Consider the following 17,503-nt stretch of genomic DNA (forward strand, 5'->3'; position numbering starts at 1 on the left):
GGAAAGCCAGCACTTCTTTAAAAATATTAGTTTAGATGGAAAACCAATTTTCCACAGAAAAAATGAACATTTTTGATCTATTATATTTATAGAGTGCTAACCACCATAGAGCCTATGGGCTTGAGCTCCATTCAAGATATTTGACCAGGACATTGGACCATCCAAAAAAAGAGACTTCCCTCAGAATACATCCCATGTTTTACAGTGCACACAGCTCAGGCCATCACAAGACTTTGGGAATTTAGTCAGTGTGGTGTGGATACCTGGTTTATACAGATATGAGCAATAAATCCAGCAGTTATATACCTCATCGCTGCCTCAATCCAAAGAACTCCTCATCAGCGGGGACATAACCCTCAACCCTTTGCTATTGTGTCAGAGCCCTACAAAACTGCACAGCAGTTTGTCCTTCAAGCAGGGATCTGCAACGGTTTCAATACAAGACCATTTTATGGCGTGTAGTATTTTTCTCCTGAAAGGCTTTGCAGAGTTAATGCAAGATAGGCTATGGCATAAATCACCAACAAACAGCTAAAGGAAGGCTGCTGTTTTTCCCCTCTTTCTCTGAGACATTGCTCTCAGTTCATCAGTTTTATAGCCGCGCCTTGGAATAGCTGAATACCTGACTCTCCTTAAAAGTTTTGGATGCTCCATTAAATCTGGGCAGCTGCTGAGTCTGTCTGTACCCTTTCTTGGCTGCGAGTCAGCATAAGGGATTTGGATAGTGTCATTTCATCTGAAGGGCTGTCTTGTTGTTCTGTTATACTGGACAACTTCTGGAAGCAGTTTTCCTGGGCTATCAAAGTTTCTAATAAATCTTAATAAGGCATCCATGCTATGATGAATTATCTGATTCTGTACTAGGATCTTGGCTCCTGTTCCCATCAGAGAGAGGCGCAACCTCAAAACCCTGCTCCAGAACTGTTTAAACTGTTACCTCACTGATTACGATCCATCCAGAAGAAAGGACATTACATTTACAGGCTGAGAGCTCTGGAGGGTTTGTCGGCTACTCGTGCAAGTCCGCTCCTAAAGCAAACTTCTGTTCTTAGATTAGAGGCTTCATGTCAGTCCAAATCTAAGAGTCCTTTTCAAGGGGTAATACTCCCTAGAAAAGTGGACGTAAGCTGGGAAGCACAACAAGGTCAGGAGAAAATGTGACACATCCAGAAACGTAGACTACATCCAAGCTGAATTATAATGCTTTGCAGTTTAGAAGAGCTGCTCTATTTCTATTTCAGTACCACTTAAGGGCTTCCACTGAGATCATTGTCCTGTTGTGCTGGTGTAACCCACACACCTTCTGGGTGTGGTGTTGTGTCCCATTTAGTAGCACAGAGACCACTTAGAGAGAGAGAGAGAGAGAGATTTGAGTCTGCTCTACAGCCTTAGCTAATAGTCAGTTGGCTTTTAGCTCATGCGGTAGAGGCTCAAGCACTAAGATCCAGAGGTCCCAGGTTTGATCCCGCCCACCGACAACCGGGGTCTGTCAGTGTTATGCTGGCCCTGTACAAACACATAATAGGAGACAGTCCTGGACATGAGGTGCTCATGCTTTAAACAATGAAAGTTGTATAATTGCCATTTTATAGATGGGGGAACTGAGGCACAGAGATTAGGGGTATATCTACACTGCAATAAAAAATCCGCAGCAAGTCTCAGAGCTGGGATCAATTGACTCAGGCTGGGGTTGCAGGGCTAAAAATAGCACTGAAGGCTTTCATGCTCAGGCTACAGCCCTGGCTCTGAAAACCAGCCACGGTCTCAGTGCCTGGGCTCCAGCCGGAGCCTGATTAGCTACACTATTTTTAGCCCTACAGCAAGATCCCCAGGAACCCAAGTCAATTGACACAGGCTCTGAGATGCTTTGCTGCAGGTTTTTCTTTGCAGTGTAGACTCACTCTAATGGTCTTGCCCTAGCTCCCACAGGGAGTCTGGGACAGAGTTGGGAGCTGGACCAAGATTTCCTGAGGCCTGGTCCAGGGCCTTAGCCACACAACCATCCTTCCTTTCTGTGCTGTTTTCTCAGCATTATTTTGATGCCCCGTTTTTTGCTGTCTGCTTCCAGCAGTGAGCAGACATGCTGATATACGCTCTTCTGGGGAGATTTCTAGTTGGAGAAGAAGCAGAAAGTGCTAGAAATCCAGAAATTTACTAAAATACTCTGGTAGGACTGACTGGAAAACCAGAATTCTTTCTCCTGAAAACTCACAAGGTTTCATATTGGGATGACATTTGGCCCTTCTGAAATTGTTCAGGAAAAACCTAAGTGAGACTCCTGCTAGAATAGTCCAGTGGTTTGGGGCACTCAGCTGGAATGTGGGAGATCCAGGTTCAAATCCCTGCTCTGTTGGGCAGTGGGCCCTACGCTGGTGGCTCTTCTTGGGCTGGTCTCTCATGCTCTCTGTTTTTGGCTGGAGATTCCATCCTGGACCAGGACCTAAGAAACTGACAAAAGTGTCATCAGAACAGAGATGTTTCTGTGAAAATTTTTGGTTTCAACAAATCAGAATTTACTGCTGAAAAAATCATTTCATTGAAAATTTCCCAACCAGCTCCTTCTGTTATTTCTCAATTTGGTGATTCCTCTATGTGATATGGCTGCCTCTAGAAGAGGAAATGCCAAAATACCATGGGAAAGGCTAGTTTTGTAGCATGTTGGACCTTATCCAGAGTTAGTTCTTTTGCGTTTCAGTGCTGTGCCTTAGTGTTTTGGATTCAGTCCTTCCTGGAAGTGCTGTGTGATCTCAGGGGGTGGAACACGAAGTTGCAACATACAGTAGCAATTCAGGTGGGAAAGTAGCCTGGTAACTTACCTGGCAGGGGAGATACTATGATCACGAAGGTGGTTTTCCCAGGGTGAGGTTCATCAATTGCACTGCAGGTGTGCTGACCCCTGCAATTTCCCCAAATGTGAGAAACTTGACTGCATAATTTGTGGTAGTGGGGGATTGTATTCATGTTTTCCCCTGGCTAAAATAAAAAAAACCCTAGTAGCACTGTTGGAGTGTCTCCTGTTGGTGGCAGTTAGCATTCCCCATCCCTGGGCCATCAGTGGCTGAGATTGTGGGTAGCCCCAGATGGGCATCAGAGAGTGCTTCCCATTGCTCTCCACTGACTCCTTCTGGCCAGTGCAAGAAGCATTTGTGAGCCCCAGAAGGTGCTGCCATCAGCCCTGCTACACCAAAAGCTGGGTGCTGTGACGATGGACAGGGAGGCACAAAATATAGTGCAGGTTGGAGGCCAACTCTGCTCCAGTCAGAGAACATCAGCAATTACCGCACTGCCCATCAAAGCACAACGCTTGCAACGTGGGAGGTACAGGACCCTCACCAACCACTGAAATCCAGGTGTATTTTCACAGCTTGCTGATCACCCCTCCAAACTTGGTGGGTGAACTGAGTATTTTAATTTTCCCTATCGCTCTAACTCAGGGTAGGGGGCAGATGGGCTTGGTCATTGCACAGGTTCTGAGCTACCTGCCAGATGCTAAAACTACTGGATACTCCATAAAAGCTAAAGGCCTTGCAAGTCTTTCGTTGTTGGTTTGGAGAGGAGAAGGAGATATCATGCGGCAACGCTCTGCAAAAGCAAGACCCACTCCTCTGACACTTGATGCGGGCTTCGCTCAGTGTCCCTCAGCACTTTCCCATGGAATGAGCTGGGCTGCTTTACGGCTTTTAACAGAGAAAGGATCAGACAGGCTGGAGTGGCTGTGTCGTTAACGCTTGTGCATTGCCTTGTTGCAAAGGAGGAGTCCCCAGAGAACGATCCTCCACTGCAGGATCCTTTCACCAGATGGTGAACAAAGAGGGACTTTAAAGGGAGACCATAAATCAGGCATAGTTGGAGCCAACTAAAGAGTCCAGGATTGGGGATAAGCAGGCACACTTCATCCTATTGGAATGCACTTACTAAAGCCCCAGTTAAATGGAAAAGGTGAAGGCCTAAGCCAAAATGTTTAAGCAACTTCAATGTGGCTTGAAACTGGTATATATGAAAAGGCTGTTGTGGTTGGAAGCTTTCTTTATAATCATTTCAAGAACACTTTGAAGTGAGCAGCTATGTCTGGTGATAGTGTCCCAGTGAGGTTGTCACAGAGTTTGAGTCCTTTGGTAGTGACAACTCTATCACGGGGGCACTTGGTATAACTGTAGCCACTTGAGGCAGTAGATCCTGCCACTATGTGTATGGGTCGCTACTGGTATGGCTGCTCTAGCCCTGTACTTATGTAGGGCATATTCCACTAAGGGATCCCAAAGCAGCAGCAGCAGCACCTGGACTTTACCCCCTGGAGGATTTGGGGAAAACCTGCTTAAACTAGTTTTTTGGCCTGATACTCAGGCTTTTGTGGGGATTTTTTTTTCCCCTTCCCAGGCCTGCCACCAAAATCTCGGGATGTTCAATGCAATGCATAGGCCCTTACCTCTTCTGGCTGCAGCCCCAGTGTGATGTGTGACAGAGACCCAAAATAAGGGGGCCACAAAAATCATTCAAACAGGTAACTTTGAAAGGCTGTGGGAGGCCTCCCTTTTGTGTAAATAACTGTCATCTCAATTTCATAATCCTTTATTTCTGAACTAATGGGAAACAGTGTGAGGAGAGAAATAAGGAGCAGCAGAAAAAGTTGTTATTTTCAAGCTCAGAAAAATAAAGAGGCTGGAGCTTGCAATCCCTTACTCACAGGAGTGATCCCATCGACTTCAGTGAAGCTACTGCTTGAGTAATGCCTTGCTCACATCACTAAGGATCTGTAGGATCAGGGTCCTAGATTAGATTAAAAAAAAAAAACAACTATGTCAGAAAAGCACAGGGGGACAGACCCTCATCTGGGGTAAATTTTCCTAGTTCTATTGACTTCAATGGATATTTACACCAGCTGAGGATCCACTTTGCTTCACCTCCGAACTCTAGAGTGAAAGCCTAACCTCACTGAAGTGAATGGCAATAATCCATTGCCTTCAATGGAGCCGGAATTTCACCCCTAAACTCCCTTATTTCTAATGTGGAACTGTTTTTTTCCCACTGATCCCATCAAGACTCCCAGCTCTCGTAAAGGAAATACGTGGGAATGATCTTCAGAAATAGTTATAGGGTAGCACACAAAAAAGCCAGCTGACCCATTAGAGGAGGTGGAGAGAGAGATTAGTGAATTGCACAGCTGTCAAACGGCCTCCGTTCTATCCAGGACACCTTCTTCCTGCTTCTGGCATAACTTAATTGGCAGCTCCAGGCAAGAGTCTCTCTGCCTTTCAGCATTTCCCTGATGGAGAAAATCTGTCTCATTACATCAGTAGCCATGTATTGCCAAGACTCGGCTTTGTTTGAAACAACTGGGGGGGCACTTCTTCTTTTTACTATTAGCTCAAAATGTAGCATGCAAAATGCAGACGCCTATTTTCAAGGCACGCAGCAAATTATCCCTCTAATAAGAAATAGCTTTCCTTTCCTTCTCTGAAATGCTGCATGTGCTTACATCTGTAACACATAGCCTGGGATCCACATCTAGAAAAAGAGAGTGGTGATGGATACCAGAGGAACAGGAGCACATGGGATAATACTACAGGCAAGCAGCCGCCCAGTGCATGTATGTGGTACTTTAATGTCCTATAGGTCGTGCCACTTTCTTGCTGAGATCAGGGTGCCCTGCATGCTTGGATCAGACCCCTGTGAATATTTGGTTTAAGGACAAAGTAGCTCTTGTTCTGTCTTGGTACTGGCTCGACCGCCTTAGGGTATGGCTACGCTACAAAAAAAAGACCCCCAGCAGCGAGTCTCAGAACCTGAGTCAACTGACTTGGGCTCAGTGCCTTAGCCCTAAGGTCACCATCCCTCTCAGTTAGTTTGGAGTGCCAGAGTTACTGACAGCCGAAGGATTGTGAGGTTATGTGAATAGCAGTGGAAATGGCTGCTGGATCCCATTTGGAGACCTTCTCCCTCTGAGCCCTTAAAAGAAGCATGCCTGTAATTGAATAATGAAACCTTTATGGAAGAGAGCAGGGAGGTTCAGGAAGAGCTGGGGGGTTTCTAAACCTGGCATGTGGAAGAGACCCCGTTATGAACTTAATGGATGATATTGTGCTACCTAAGTCTTCTAGAAGACTGAGATCTCCCCTCAGTGCCATCGTGCCACTCACATCTGATTCATGTGCTAATTTTAGCCCCATAGCCTGAGCCAGTGGGCCAGGGCTCTGAGACTTGCCATCGTGGGGTGTTTCTGGCACTGTAGACGTAGTCTGAAGTCCTCTGCTGTCCTGAAGACATGAGCAGAAGCCATGCAAGTTTCCCTCGGGCTGCCCTTCACTATGTCTCAGCTCTGACCTAGATGAATCCCCTCTGGCTGAGAAGTTAGATCATTCTCTGTTCAGATCCTTGGCTTCTTTACTGAAACCTCCAAGAAGGATACTAACTGTGCTTGGCTTTCCCCTAGTTACTAGACGGAGACAAGTTCATTTCATGCTGGCTGCCACCAGCCATCAGATAGTAACGTTTGGTAAATAGCAGCCTACTCTGCATTAAAACCTATGACCTGGAAGTGAAAGGTGACCGATTCCATTGCTCTGAGACAGCTAGACCCTGGCACTGTTCATCTTCTTCTTATTATTTATATTATGCTAGTGGCTAGAGGCAACAATTGAGATAGAGGCCTCAATATACTAGACTCTGTACAAACACAAGGTGAAATCCATAAAGCTCTCATTGGCTTCAACGACGTCAGGTTATCTCCTATACTGCTAGTCCCTGCCCTGAAGAACGTACAACTTAAATAATGGTGACCAAGGAAGTAGTAGTACTGCCATGGGACAGATGGAAAACTGAGGCAGAGAGAATTTAAGGGTGGGGTTTTCAGAAGTGAAGCCAATGGGATCAGAGTTCGGGCTATCGCTGAACTGTTTTGCAGATCCCGCCTGAAGTGACTGTTCCAAGGTCACATCGGGAGTGTGTGGCAGAGTCAAGAATTGGGCTAACGGTCCTTGATTATCGGTCCAGTGCCTTAGCCATAAGGCCATCGGCCCTCTCTGTTAGTTGGAGTGCCAGAGTTACTCACAGCCCGAGGGATTGTGAGGTTATGTGAATAGCACTGGAAATGGCTGCTGGATCCCGTTTGGAGACCACCTCCCTCCGAACCCTTAAAAGAAGCATGCCGGTAAATGAATAATGAAATCTTTATGGAGGAGAGCAGGGAGGTTCAGGAAGAGCTGGGGGATTTCTAAACCTGGCATACAGAAGATACCCCGTTATGAACTTAACTGTTGACATTGTGCTCCCCAAGTCTTCCAGAAGACGGAGAGCTCACCTCCGTGCCATCATGCCACCCTTCACTCACATATGATTCATGTGCTTCCTTCTCAAGCATCCCTCTTTGCTTCCTAGCAGTTCAGCAGCCTGAGCCATTTCTGGTTGGTCTACCACAGACCAGGTTGTTCTTGCTTTTCCCAGCTAATATCCTCTCCCCATAAATGGTCCTCAGTTCTAGAAATAGTTTTCTAATTGAAATCACACTTCAGCAACGAAAATTGGTTCTGACTCTCCTCGCAACCTGATCCAATTCTGCTGTGAGTGACACCTGTATAACTCCACAATAACGGCATATGCACTCAGTGGAATCACTCCAGAGTCACAGCGTGGCAACCAAGGATAGAATTTGGACCAGTGTTTTTTTTCACAATTTTCACTGTACAGCACAGAAATCTTGTGGTCAAGGCACTAAATTGGGGCTCAGGAGAATTTGGGTCAGTTTCCAGTGTGACCTCAGACAAGTAACTTGGGTAAAATTTTCAACAGTGTCTAAGTGGCTTAGGCTCCTAAGTCTCATTCAAAATTGTACCCTAGTGCTCTCGGTGCCTCATTTCCCATATGTCAATTGAAGATGATATTTCCTTTCTCCCCACTTTGTCTGACTTCCACCTCTGAAGGCTCAGATTTTCAGTGTTGGCTAAGGGGTTTGCATAGGCACTGGAATTAATCATCCATATCCACTAGCTTGCTTTGAAAAATCTGAGCCTTAGATTGCAAATTCTTTTGGGGGAAGAGACTGGGTGATTTTTTTTTTAAACTATGTATTTGTACAGCTCCTAGCACAGTGAAGCACTGATCTCAGCTGGGGGCTCTAGAGGCTAATGCTAATGATTAATAATGCTAATGTGCAAATAACACTGCTCTACAGCCAAAATGCTTCTGAAATAAAGGTAGTCAAACTTTACTAATTCTGGGTCACTGAGAATGAAAATGATGCTTAAAATTGTTGATTGGACTCTAGTTTTCAAGATATGCTATTGGGTCAGTATATACGACCCTTGACTTGGGAATGGCAGAGGATAAGTGAGTTATAAAGGGAAGGGATCTCAATTTAAACCAGAGATGACTAAAATACATCTTTGACTGGATCTATGAATAAATCTATGACTGGGTTTGGACAGTACTTGCTTTTTAGGCAAAACAATGAATGATGCAATCTGAAGCTGGTATTGCATCATACATGATATGAATTGCATCATGTTATTCCTAGAAGTCATGGATGATGCAATCATAACGAAGCTTACATCACTCTGCTGAACAAATTGCCCTATATCAGCTCTAGAAATCATAGTGTCGTGCTCTATTATTTGTCAGTGTTTGATTTTGCAAAGAGACACATTTCCGTTTAGCCAAAGTGAGCAGAGATGCCTGGCACTTGTGTGAACAGTGCAGATAACTTCTGCTATGTTTGTGGTGAAGTGACCTTTGCATCACAAAAGCGCAGTATAACCACTATGGTTAAGAAAGCCGATCACCTTTATTTTGGCTGCAAAATTGGAGATCAGGACAAGAGGTGGGCCCCACACATATGCTGCAACACTTGTGCAACAAATCTTCGCCAGTGGTTGAAAAGGAAAAGGAAATCTATGCCTTTTGCAGTGCCAATGATTTGGAGAGAGCCAACAGATCATACCAGCAATTGTTACTTCTGCATGGTGCCTCCAGTTGGGAAAGGTGTGTCAAAGAAGAAAAAGTGGACTATGCATTATCCAAACATTCCATCAACTATACGCCCAGTACCCCACGGAGAAGGACTGCCGGTTCCTGATGCACCAGAATCATTCTCACTTGAGGAAGAGGATGAAACTTCTGGTCCTGAACCATCAATGTCACAGGACCCACATTTTCTCCCATCCTCCTCCTCTAAACCACACCTCATAACACAAGGTGAACTGAATGACCTTGTCGGGGATTTGGAACTACTCAAGAGTAAGGCAGAGCTGTTGGGCTCCAGACTACAGCAGTGGAATCTCCTGGCAGGTGATGTTAGGGTTTCCATGTTCCATGACCGTCAAAAGGATCTTGTCCCATTCTTCTTCATGGAAGGTGATCTTGTAGCCTGCAACAACATCGATGGTGTGATGGCAGCCCTCAACATCGATCCAGATGAGTGGAGACTGTTCACTGATTCATCGAAGACGAGTCTTAAAGCTGTTTTACTGCATAATGGCAATGTTTTGCCATCAATTCCAGTTGGTCATGCAGTCCATCTGAAGGAAACCTATGACAACATGAAATAACTTTTGAGGTGCATAAACCTTGACCAACATCAGTGGTGGCAGCTTTGTGGCGATTTGAAGGTTGTTGCTCTCTTGCTTGGTCTGCAGACTGGATACACAAAGTACTACTGTTTTCTCTGCGAATGGGATAGTCGTGCAAGAGATTCCCACTACATCAAGAAAGATTGGCCACTCCGACAGTCATTGGAGCCTGGAAGGAAAAGTGTTCAGCATCCACCACTTGTTGAATCAAGGAAGATTTTGTTACCACCCTTACACAGCAAGCTGGGTCTGATGAAGAACTTTGTCAAGGCCATTGACAAAACACAAGCAGCTTTCAAGTACCTCCGTGGAAAATTTCCAAGGTTAAGTGAAGCTAAGATAAAGGAAGGTGTCTTTGTTGGTCCTCAGATTCGTGAACTTCTTCGAGATGATGCATTTGACCATGCACTGCGTGGCAAGGAAAAGATGGCATGGAAAGCCTTCCAGTTAGTGGCAATAAATTTTCTCGGAAACAAAAAGGCAGACAACTACAGGTTGTTGGTGGAAAACCTCCTCAAGGCATACAAAAGCCTTGGTTGCAACATGTCACTAAAGATACATTTTTTTGCACTCTCATCTAGTTTTTTTTTTTTTTCCACCGAACTGCGGAGCAGTGAGTGACGAGCATGCAAGTGATTTCACCAGGACATTGCAACAATGGAGGAACGCTATCAGGGCAAATGGAGCCCATCAATGCTTGCAGACTATTGCTGGACAGTGACAAGAGATGCTCCATTTAATGAATACAAGAGACAAGCCAAGAAGCGCCGAGTAGACACTGAATAGGACTAAACTATGTACAGAATAGTTTTTTGCCTTTTGTTTCATAATAAATTTTATTTATATAACCCTTTTGCTGATTTTTAAAGTGTTACATAAACAGGACAGGTGAAATATCATGTAAAGCAACCATAAACACATGAAAAGACCTAGGTTTACAATTTATGATTAAAACTCTACTATCTACACAATATACATAGACATAAAATGTAAAAACTTAAATATCTTAGAAACAGTAGCCAATCAGTTGTTTTAATTGTCATATTTGAATTCAGCACATCAAAATACATAATAAATAGCACATTTTTATCTCTGAAGCAGAGACTTCTCAAAAATTGTAGACCAGTGTAATATTTTGCATGGGATTTAAGACTCTAATACATTTTAAAAGCACAGTGTGTGTTTGTGTACTGACTGCAAGAAAATCCTCCCTCCTTCACTGTAAACAGATGAGATAAGTAAGGGATGTACAAAGATCTCTTCCCCTATGGCGGAAATGCAGCTGCCTCTGGGGTGAAACACCGTAGAGAGCACAGCAACATTGCACAGTGCTTTTAAGGCAGAAAATGAAGATGATTATATTCAATTGAAGCAGCTGGGGATACTTAAGAATTAATGAGGCAGAATGCAGATACCTGAGCCAAAATTGGGCCGGTACACTGGAACTGAGCAAAAAGTACTCTCAAAACTTTTTTTTCTGAATCTCTTAGAGAACTATCATTTTCCCCAAACCATGGTATATAATAGTGTCAAGCACCTCTTGATGGCAGCAATGCAGGGACTGCACACCAAATTAATAATGGCTTGCAAATGTCCAAATTCCTGCAAAAAGTGACATTTTTAAGGTGATCTGATGATAAAACTGCTCTGGAGGCAGAGTTAGGATTTCCCGGTTCCACTTTTAATTAACTCAGTCTGACTTTTATAGGACTTTGTGTTCTGTGTTTTCCTGTTCAGTAAACAAATAGCAGAAAATTAAACCAGGGCAACTGCCAATGAATAATAAATTGAATTGGAAAATAACAAATTGCCAGGGGATGCCACAGGGTTTTCCAAAGATAAAGTTATTTATTCTGGAAAGCTTTCACTTGCATTTATCAAAATTTGAGAGAGAAAAGAAACGAACGGGAAGAAATATGGGGCTAGATTCGGAAGGGCTAGCCTAAAGCCTAATTCATTGTGCAGAGTTATGCATGGGGCCTTTGAGTGTGGTGGAGGGAGGAGCTGTTTTCCAGCACTTTGTCAACTAAAAGCTGTCACTCTTTGCTCGACAAAATAGTGTGGCAAGAAAAGAAGATGAGTGGAGAGAATTTGCGAGGTCCAGATGAGCAGGAAGAAAAATCCTGTTAGCATCACAGGAGGTAAGCACAGGTTGCAAGATCTCACATCTCACTTTCATTTTGTACATTGGAGGGTGAGGGTGTGGGGGATAAGACTAGTGCTGAACGTTAGCAGAGTTGTTGAGGAAACTGTCTGAGAAAGAGAGGAGAGAGCTCATGTTTAAGGGATAGCACCCCGCTATTTTAGTCTTAGCACAAAATGATACATTTGTGCCGCTGCTTTTGATTCTTTGCATGATTGTTGCTTGAGCATAGACCTTTGATCTGACTGAATTCTCCTTGAGATAATGAACTGAAGGCCTGGAGCTCCACCAAATCCTAACTCACCCATTTGTAGAGCCAGTCACTTCCAGAAGTCAACAGAGTCACTTGGCTTTACAATGGAGTAATTGGAAGCAGCCGATGGTCTTGTCTCTGCAAGATCCCACATTGTCCCAAACACCCTCTTACTCACCCCCAGAAAATAACCAACCTTCTGTTCTTTTAATTTAATCCCCCCCATTTCATTGACTGCAAAGGTGGGTGCGATGCTTCCTGGGGTACCCAGGGTTGAGAGGCACACCTCTACTCTTGTCTGTGCTTGCTGGGGGGTCAGCTCCCTGACTCCCCCCAGCCCCTGGCAACACAAGCACTGCCTGCCAGGCCACCGCAGGCCCCGCTCGCTCTGTACAGGTTAGCGATAGGCACACACCAGCCCCTGAGTGTGTCCCTTTGGAGCGCCCAGTCCCTGTTTCCCTGGACAGTCACAGAACTCTGACATGCTACTCCCAAAGGAATTGTATACGCCGTCTTACAGCATTCGTCTCAGGCTCACTGCTCTGCTTAACATGCAGCACTTAGAGATTCATGAGCGAAAGTAAGAATATTGGAAATAAATGGCTGCTTATAAAACAAAATTGTGACGTGCTTGCTAAGTGATCAAACATACACTGCACAGCAGTCCACCAGCGTGATAAGTATCTCCCACTCCCTTTCTGAAGATGTTTATCTCAAGGCCTGCTACCTTGAAGAGTACCGCTATGCTGGGATAAAAGACTTGCAGGGGGGCCACTGCCTGAGCCAGTTGGCTAAAAATTGCTGTGTAAACATTCAAGTTTGGGCTGGACCAGGGGCTCTGGGATCCTTCCCCTGCACATCTACGCCACAATTTTACAGCCCCGCAGCCCGAGTCAGCTGAGCTGGGGCACCTGCAGGTGTTTACCTGCTGTATAGACATCCCCTGAGTGATATGCCTTTAACTATGCGGCCTAAAAATTATGATCACCAGTGTGATACAGGCTTTCATTAGAGACCTTACATGACATTCTTTTGCTGAACTCAGGGGATCCCCTGTGCCCTCTGCCAGCTAGCCTCAAGAGGTCCTTGGGTCACAGTGGGAAAGATGCTGCTACTTTTTTGCAACATCTGTTTTTTTTTAAAAGCTCGTTATTTCACAAAGATTCCCATAATGGAACTGCAAATACCTTATTCAGAGGCTTCCAGTACGGCGGGCTGGACACATTCTGAATTTGGCTGATGTTTTGAGAGCTTCTGCTTTTCATTTCAATAAATTCTTATTTTATTTTTAGCATTTATAAACTGACACATGTTTCCATCTTTTAGATAATGAGATGCTTTCCACTCAGCTCAGTCTCTAGTTAATTTGATCCTCTATTTAATTGGATCCAAATGTCTGGAACCAAAATCTTATATAATCTATAGAGAGAGAGAGAGCTAGCAACATTTACTCTGATCATTTTTGATTACTCTAAACAGGAATTATAATTCAATCTCAGACTGTAAAAACTTGCCATTTAATTATTAAGGCCCAAATCCAAGTCAAACGGGGGGGGGGGGGGGGGGAAAGGGCCCAAGGAAGAGTCTTTATAATACAAGAGGACTAACGACAGCTAAAAGCTGCCTCATGTAGATACTGATATTGACTAGAAGCACTTCTACCTGCTAACAAAAATATACTGTCACAGTGGGGGTTAGATGGAAAATAAGGGTCACTTCTTTCAGTCAGAGGGTTAGGAATAGACTGGATTGGAAGGGCCAGCATAATGCCCCTTCTGCTAACAAAGATACAGGACTCAGTTTAATAAAAATTAACACAAACAGAACCTTTGCTTAGTGACAGCAAGGGTTACACCCCATGCCAGCCACCCAAAACCTTCACAGCATGGAAATAAGATGGTTAGAGGAAATGTCCTGAAATTCTTGCTGACTTTATCTTGCTGACAGTGCTGTCAGTAACACACTCCACCCCTCCGCAGGTCTTTTTGTGTCCATCTCCAACAGATACCAAAAAAAAATACACACCCCAGCTTCCTCAAACTGGCACCTCAATGCAAACTCGGTCTGGTGACTCAGTATCTTTTGTGGCAACAGATTTGGCACATCTGATTGTCATGTATCCAACTATTTGGGAACTTCATCTGCTTTAAAATTGCTGAGATTGCCATTAAGTTGTGCACACCGTGAGAGTGGACTGGCCTTCCCCCTCGCTAGAAATTCCTCTAGCCTGGGGAGTTGTCAGTGGTTGTACAGCCAATTTAAACAGCGCCTACACCACTCTCCCAGTAGCTCCTAGGGCAGGAGACATGTAGAGATGTGTAGGGACAGGGAGGAGGAGTAGGAGGCATGACTGGAGCACAATGCACATCAGCTAGGTTCAGTTGCCATATGGTCTCTTGTGGATCATTGGCAGCTGGTGCAAGTTAATGCAGCCCCCAGGTTGCTTGACCCTTGCACAGGTGAGAGCAGAGAATCAGGGAGCTGTGACCGTATCTCTTATGAACTGCCCCTCTTTTCCTGCTAAGTGCAATCTTGACAAACTAGAGACAAGGTCCCTTCTCGTGTTGTCCCCTTCCCCTCAGCCTCCTCTGCTAGTGATGCCAGGCTCATAGGCTTATTTGTCAGCTTCTCACACCAACATTTCTGTCCTGCAGGAAATTCCAATGTTTTGACATTGGTTTTTGTCCCAAATTGGGACCATAATGCTCTGTAGCCATGTGACTCCCATGATGCACTATGGGGCTCAGTCAGAGGGGAGACCATGGTGCATCATGGGAAATGTAATCCAACCAAGGAGCCCAGCTCATAGAGTGAACAGGGGCATGAAGCATCCAAACTACAGCTCTCAGAAGGTACCACAGTGCCTTAGAGAGAGACAACTTAATATCTAACTGACTCAGAACAAAATGCCTTGGTTCAGTTCAACAAACCAAAATGTTTTGATTCAGGTCAAACTTATCCAAAATGAAATATCTCCAGTGGAAATTTCAGTTTTTTCCAAAACTGCATTTTTGAAGGAAAACCCCAACCAGCTCTATTGAATAAAAAGGCTAATCATGAGGCTACTAGAGAGACAGGAGCCTGTAGTCCTCTCTGGCTGTCTAGCTCCCTATCTGTGTTGTTGTATAGCATTCATCATAATCTTATCAGAGTTAGTAATTAAACACAGCCTATGCTGCTTAGTGGATTTCTGTAAGTCCCAGACTGGACTAGGTAGCCATGGAAAGGACTGCTGACTCCCCTACAAAAACAGTCACCTTATATTGACAGATGTGGGGAAATAAATAAATGTTATGTTCCCAACACTGGAGTCTAGAAAGTGGGTCCTGGAGATGCTGAAGGGAGAATTGGATCTGCCAGAATATGGGGAAGCAGAATTCCAATTAATGAATTCTCCAAATAATTCCAAAAGGAAGTTTTTAAATAAATCTCCAAGAAGTTAAAGTACATTTATGGCAATTGCAGCGTTTGCTTTTTGGACACCCAGAGTGCATATCTGGATGTGATCCATACCTGTGGATTCCTTTCAATGTCTATTTGCTGGATGCGACTGAAGAATGCCACTCCTCGTAATGCATGTGAATGAATTTTGGAAGGGATGCCCATGTGAGAGAGATTAAATTTTGGCAAAGACCGGGAGTTTCACTCACTTTCCATTAGGAAAAGAAAAACTGTCTGGGTCGAGTGGAGCCAGATGGAAACTACTTCAATGATCAATTCTGCAAGTGCCAAAGGCAGCCTTGTTTCCACTGGATCTGCAGCACAAAGATACAGCCTACATTGCTGTTTACAGGAGAAAGTTGCACCAGTTTAACTTAAAGGGTGATTTTAAATCCATTTGGTTGAACTGGTGCAAAAGGTTACATGGACACTTTTGGCCTAATCTGCATTAGAAAAGGTTTGCTGATTGTAGCTACCCTGGCAAACCATCCTAGTATAGACGCAGCTTATATCAGCAAAAGCACTTTGCTTGTATATAAAAGAGTTTTGTTGGTACAGTTTATACTGGTTTGCCAAATGAAACAAGCTATACCAACAAGAGCACTTCTATGCTGATATAACTGTGTCTATACTAGGGCTTTTGCTGGTATAGGAATATAAATGGCAATTTGTGTTCTCTTTAAAGAGGAAAAAGCCTCTTTCCTGTGTTAGTTTGTGTGGTTTGTTTTCACAGCACATACTTCAGCATTGCATATCTGTGGTTATCCTTAGGTTTAGAGGCTCAACTACTATTAAGATTAATAACTTCGTGCCATAGCTGTGCTAAAGATGGTGTCCATGCTCCAGAGGATTTACAATCGACTGGCCCGATCCTGCAGGCACTTACTGACAGCACAATGCTTACTAGGATGAGTGAGCTCACTGACGTCCGTGTGACCGATCATGGTTCGAATCACTACGCTTGGTAGCAAGCGCTTGCTGGGTCGGGCCAATGGTAAGATGAAAAGAGCAGGAGGCGTCAGCATGAGCAAAGACAACATGATCATAAACTCACTGGAAGTGAATGCACGTGCCTTGAGGAGCATAAGGGTTTCAGAGGCAGCGTGGTCTCGTAGATAGGGCACTGCCTTGGGCCACAGGAAACCTGGATGTCTCTTTTTGCTCTTCTACTCACCTGTTGTTGTGCAAACTTGGGCAACACACATCCCCTCTGTGTGTCACTGTTTACATTCCCACACTTTGTCTCCTTAGCCTGTAAGCTCTTTGCAGCAGGGATTGTCTCTCACTATCTCTTTGTGCAGTGCCCAGCACAGTGAGGCGCTGATTTGAGTTAGGGCCTCCAGGGGCTACTGTCAGACAAATAGTGTATGTTTTATTGTGTGCGTATGTGACTTTGAGTTAACTTATACCTCACGGGTCAGGGAAGTATCAGAGCAGCGGGACCACCTTCAGCGTCTGACTGCAGCAGAGGGAATCTTTCTGACAAACGTGCAACTGCCAAAGTTTTCAGGCATTTACAGTGCTGAGTTTTCCTCAAAAATGGGCCAATTTGCACTGAAACTAGTCAGTTTTCCTTTAAAAAAAAAATCATTTGGGGATTTGCCAAAAATGCTCAGCTTTCAAGCAGTTCAGATTCCGTTGCGGGTATTTCTAGCACCTCTCTCTCCGATCATTTTGGTGGCATGAAATTTGAGGGACTGGAGGTTCAGTTGTGGTCGCAGGCCCTGACCTGCCACTGCCGAAGTGAGTGTGAACCTTGCCGCTCATTTCAATGAGCGCAGGATCAAACTTTTAATGAATATGCACATGCCAGTGCTAAAGGGCAAGGCTTCTATTCCCATCTCTCCTGTCTTCCAGAGACATGGCAGTCACCTAAATGTAAACCTTCTTCCTATTCATGCCACTGATGAAAAGTAATCTGAATAGAAGGAGCAATGCTAATGATCATAGCCCTCTACTATTTTATTTCCAATTGGCAACTCAGGCAAGCAGCTCCATTTTCTGTTCTAATAGGAAAGTTTATGATGTACCAAATTACACTTTAATAGTCCTATTCGAGCTGCCCTGTGAAAGGTAAATGATTTTGATTTTTTTTTTATGATCATC

At 44.4% G+C, this 17,503-nt stretch overlaps 1 non-coding gene across 1 annotated transcript; it reads left to right on the forward strand.

The window, feature by feature from the left end:
• Positions 1 to 2,808: 2,808 nt before the first annotated feature.
• On the forward strand, positions 2,809 to 2,972 carry LOC128848499 (U1 spliceosomal RNA). The gene has a single exon (XR_008447059.1). It is a non-coding gene; the product is annotated as a U1 spliceosomal RNA (small nuclear RNA).
• Positions 2,973 to 17,503: the final 14,531 nt, after the last annotated feature.

This window comes from Malaclemys terrapin, chromosome 13 (assembly GCF_027887155.1).
Source record: "Malaclemys terrapin pileata isolate rMalTer1 chromosome 13, rMalTer1.hap1, whole genome shotgun sequence".
NCBI classification, from domain to species: domain Eukaryota; kingdom Metazoa; phylum Chordata; order Testudines; family Emydidae; genus Malaclemys; species Malaclemys terrapin.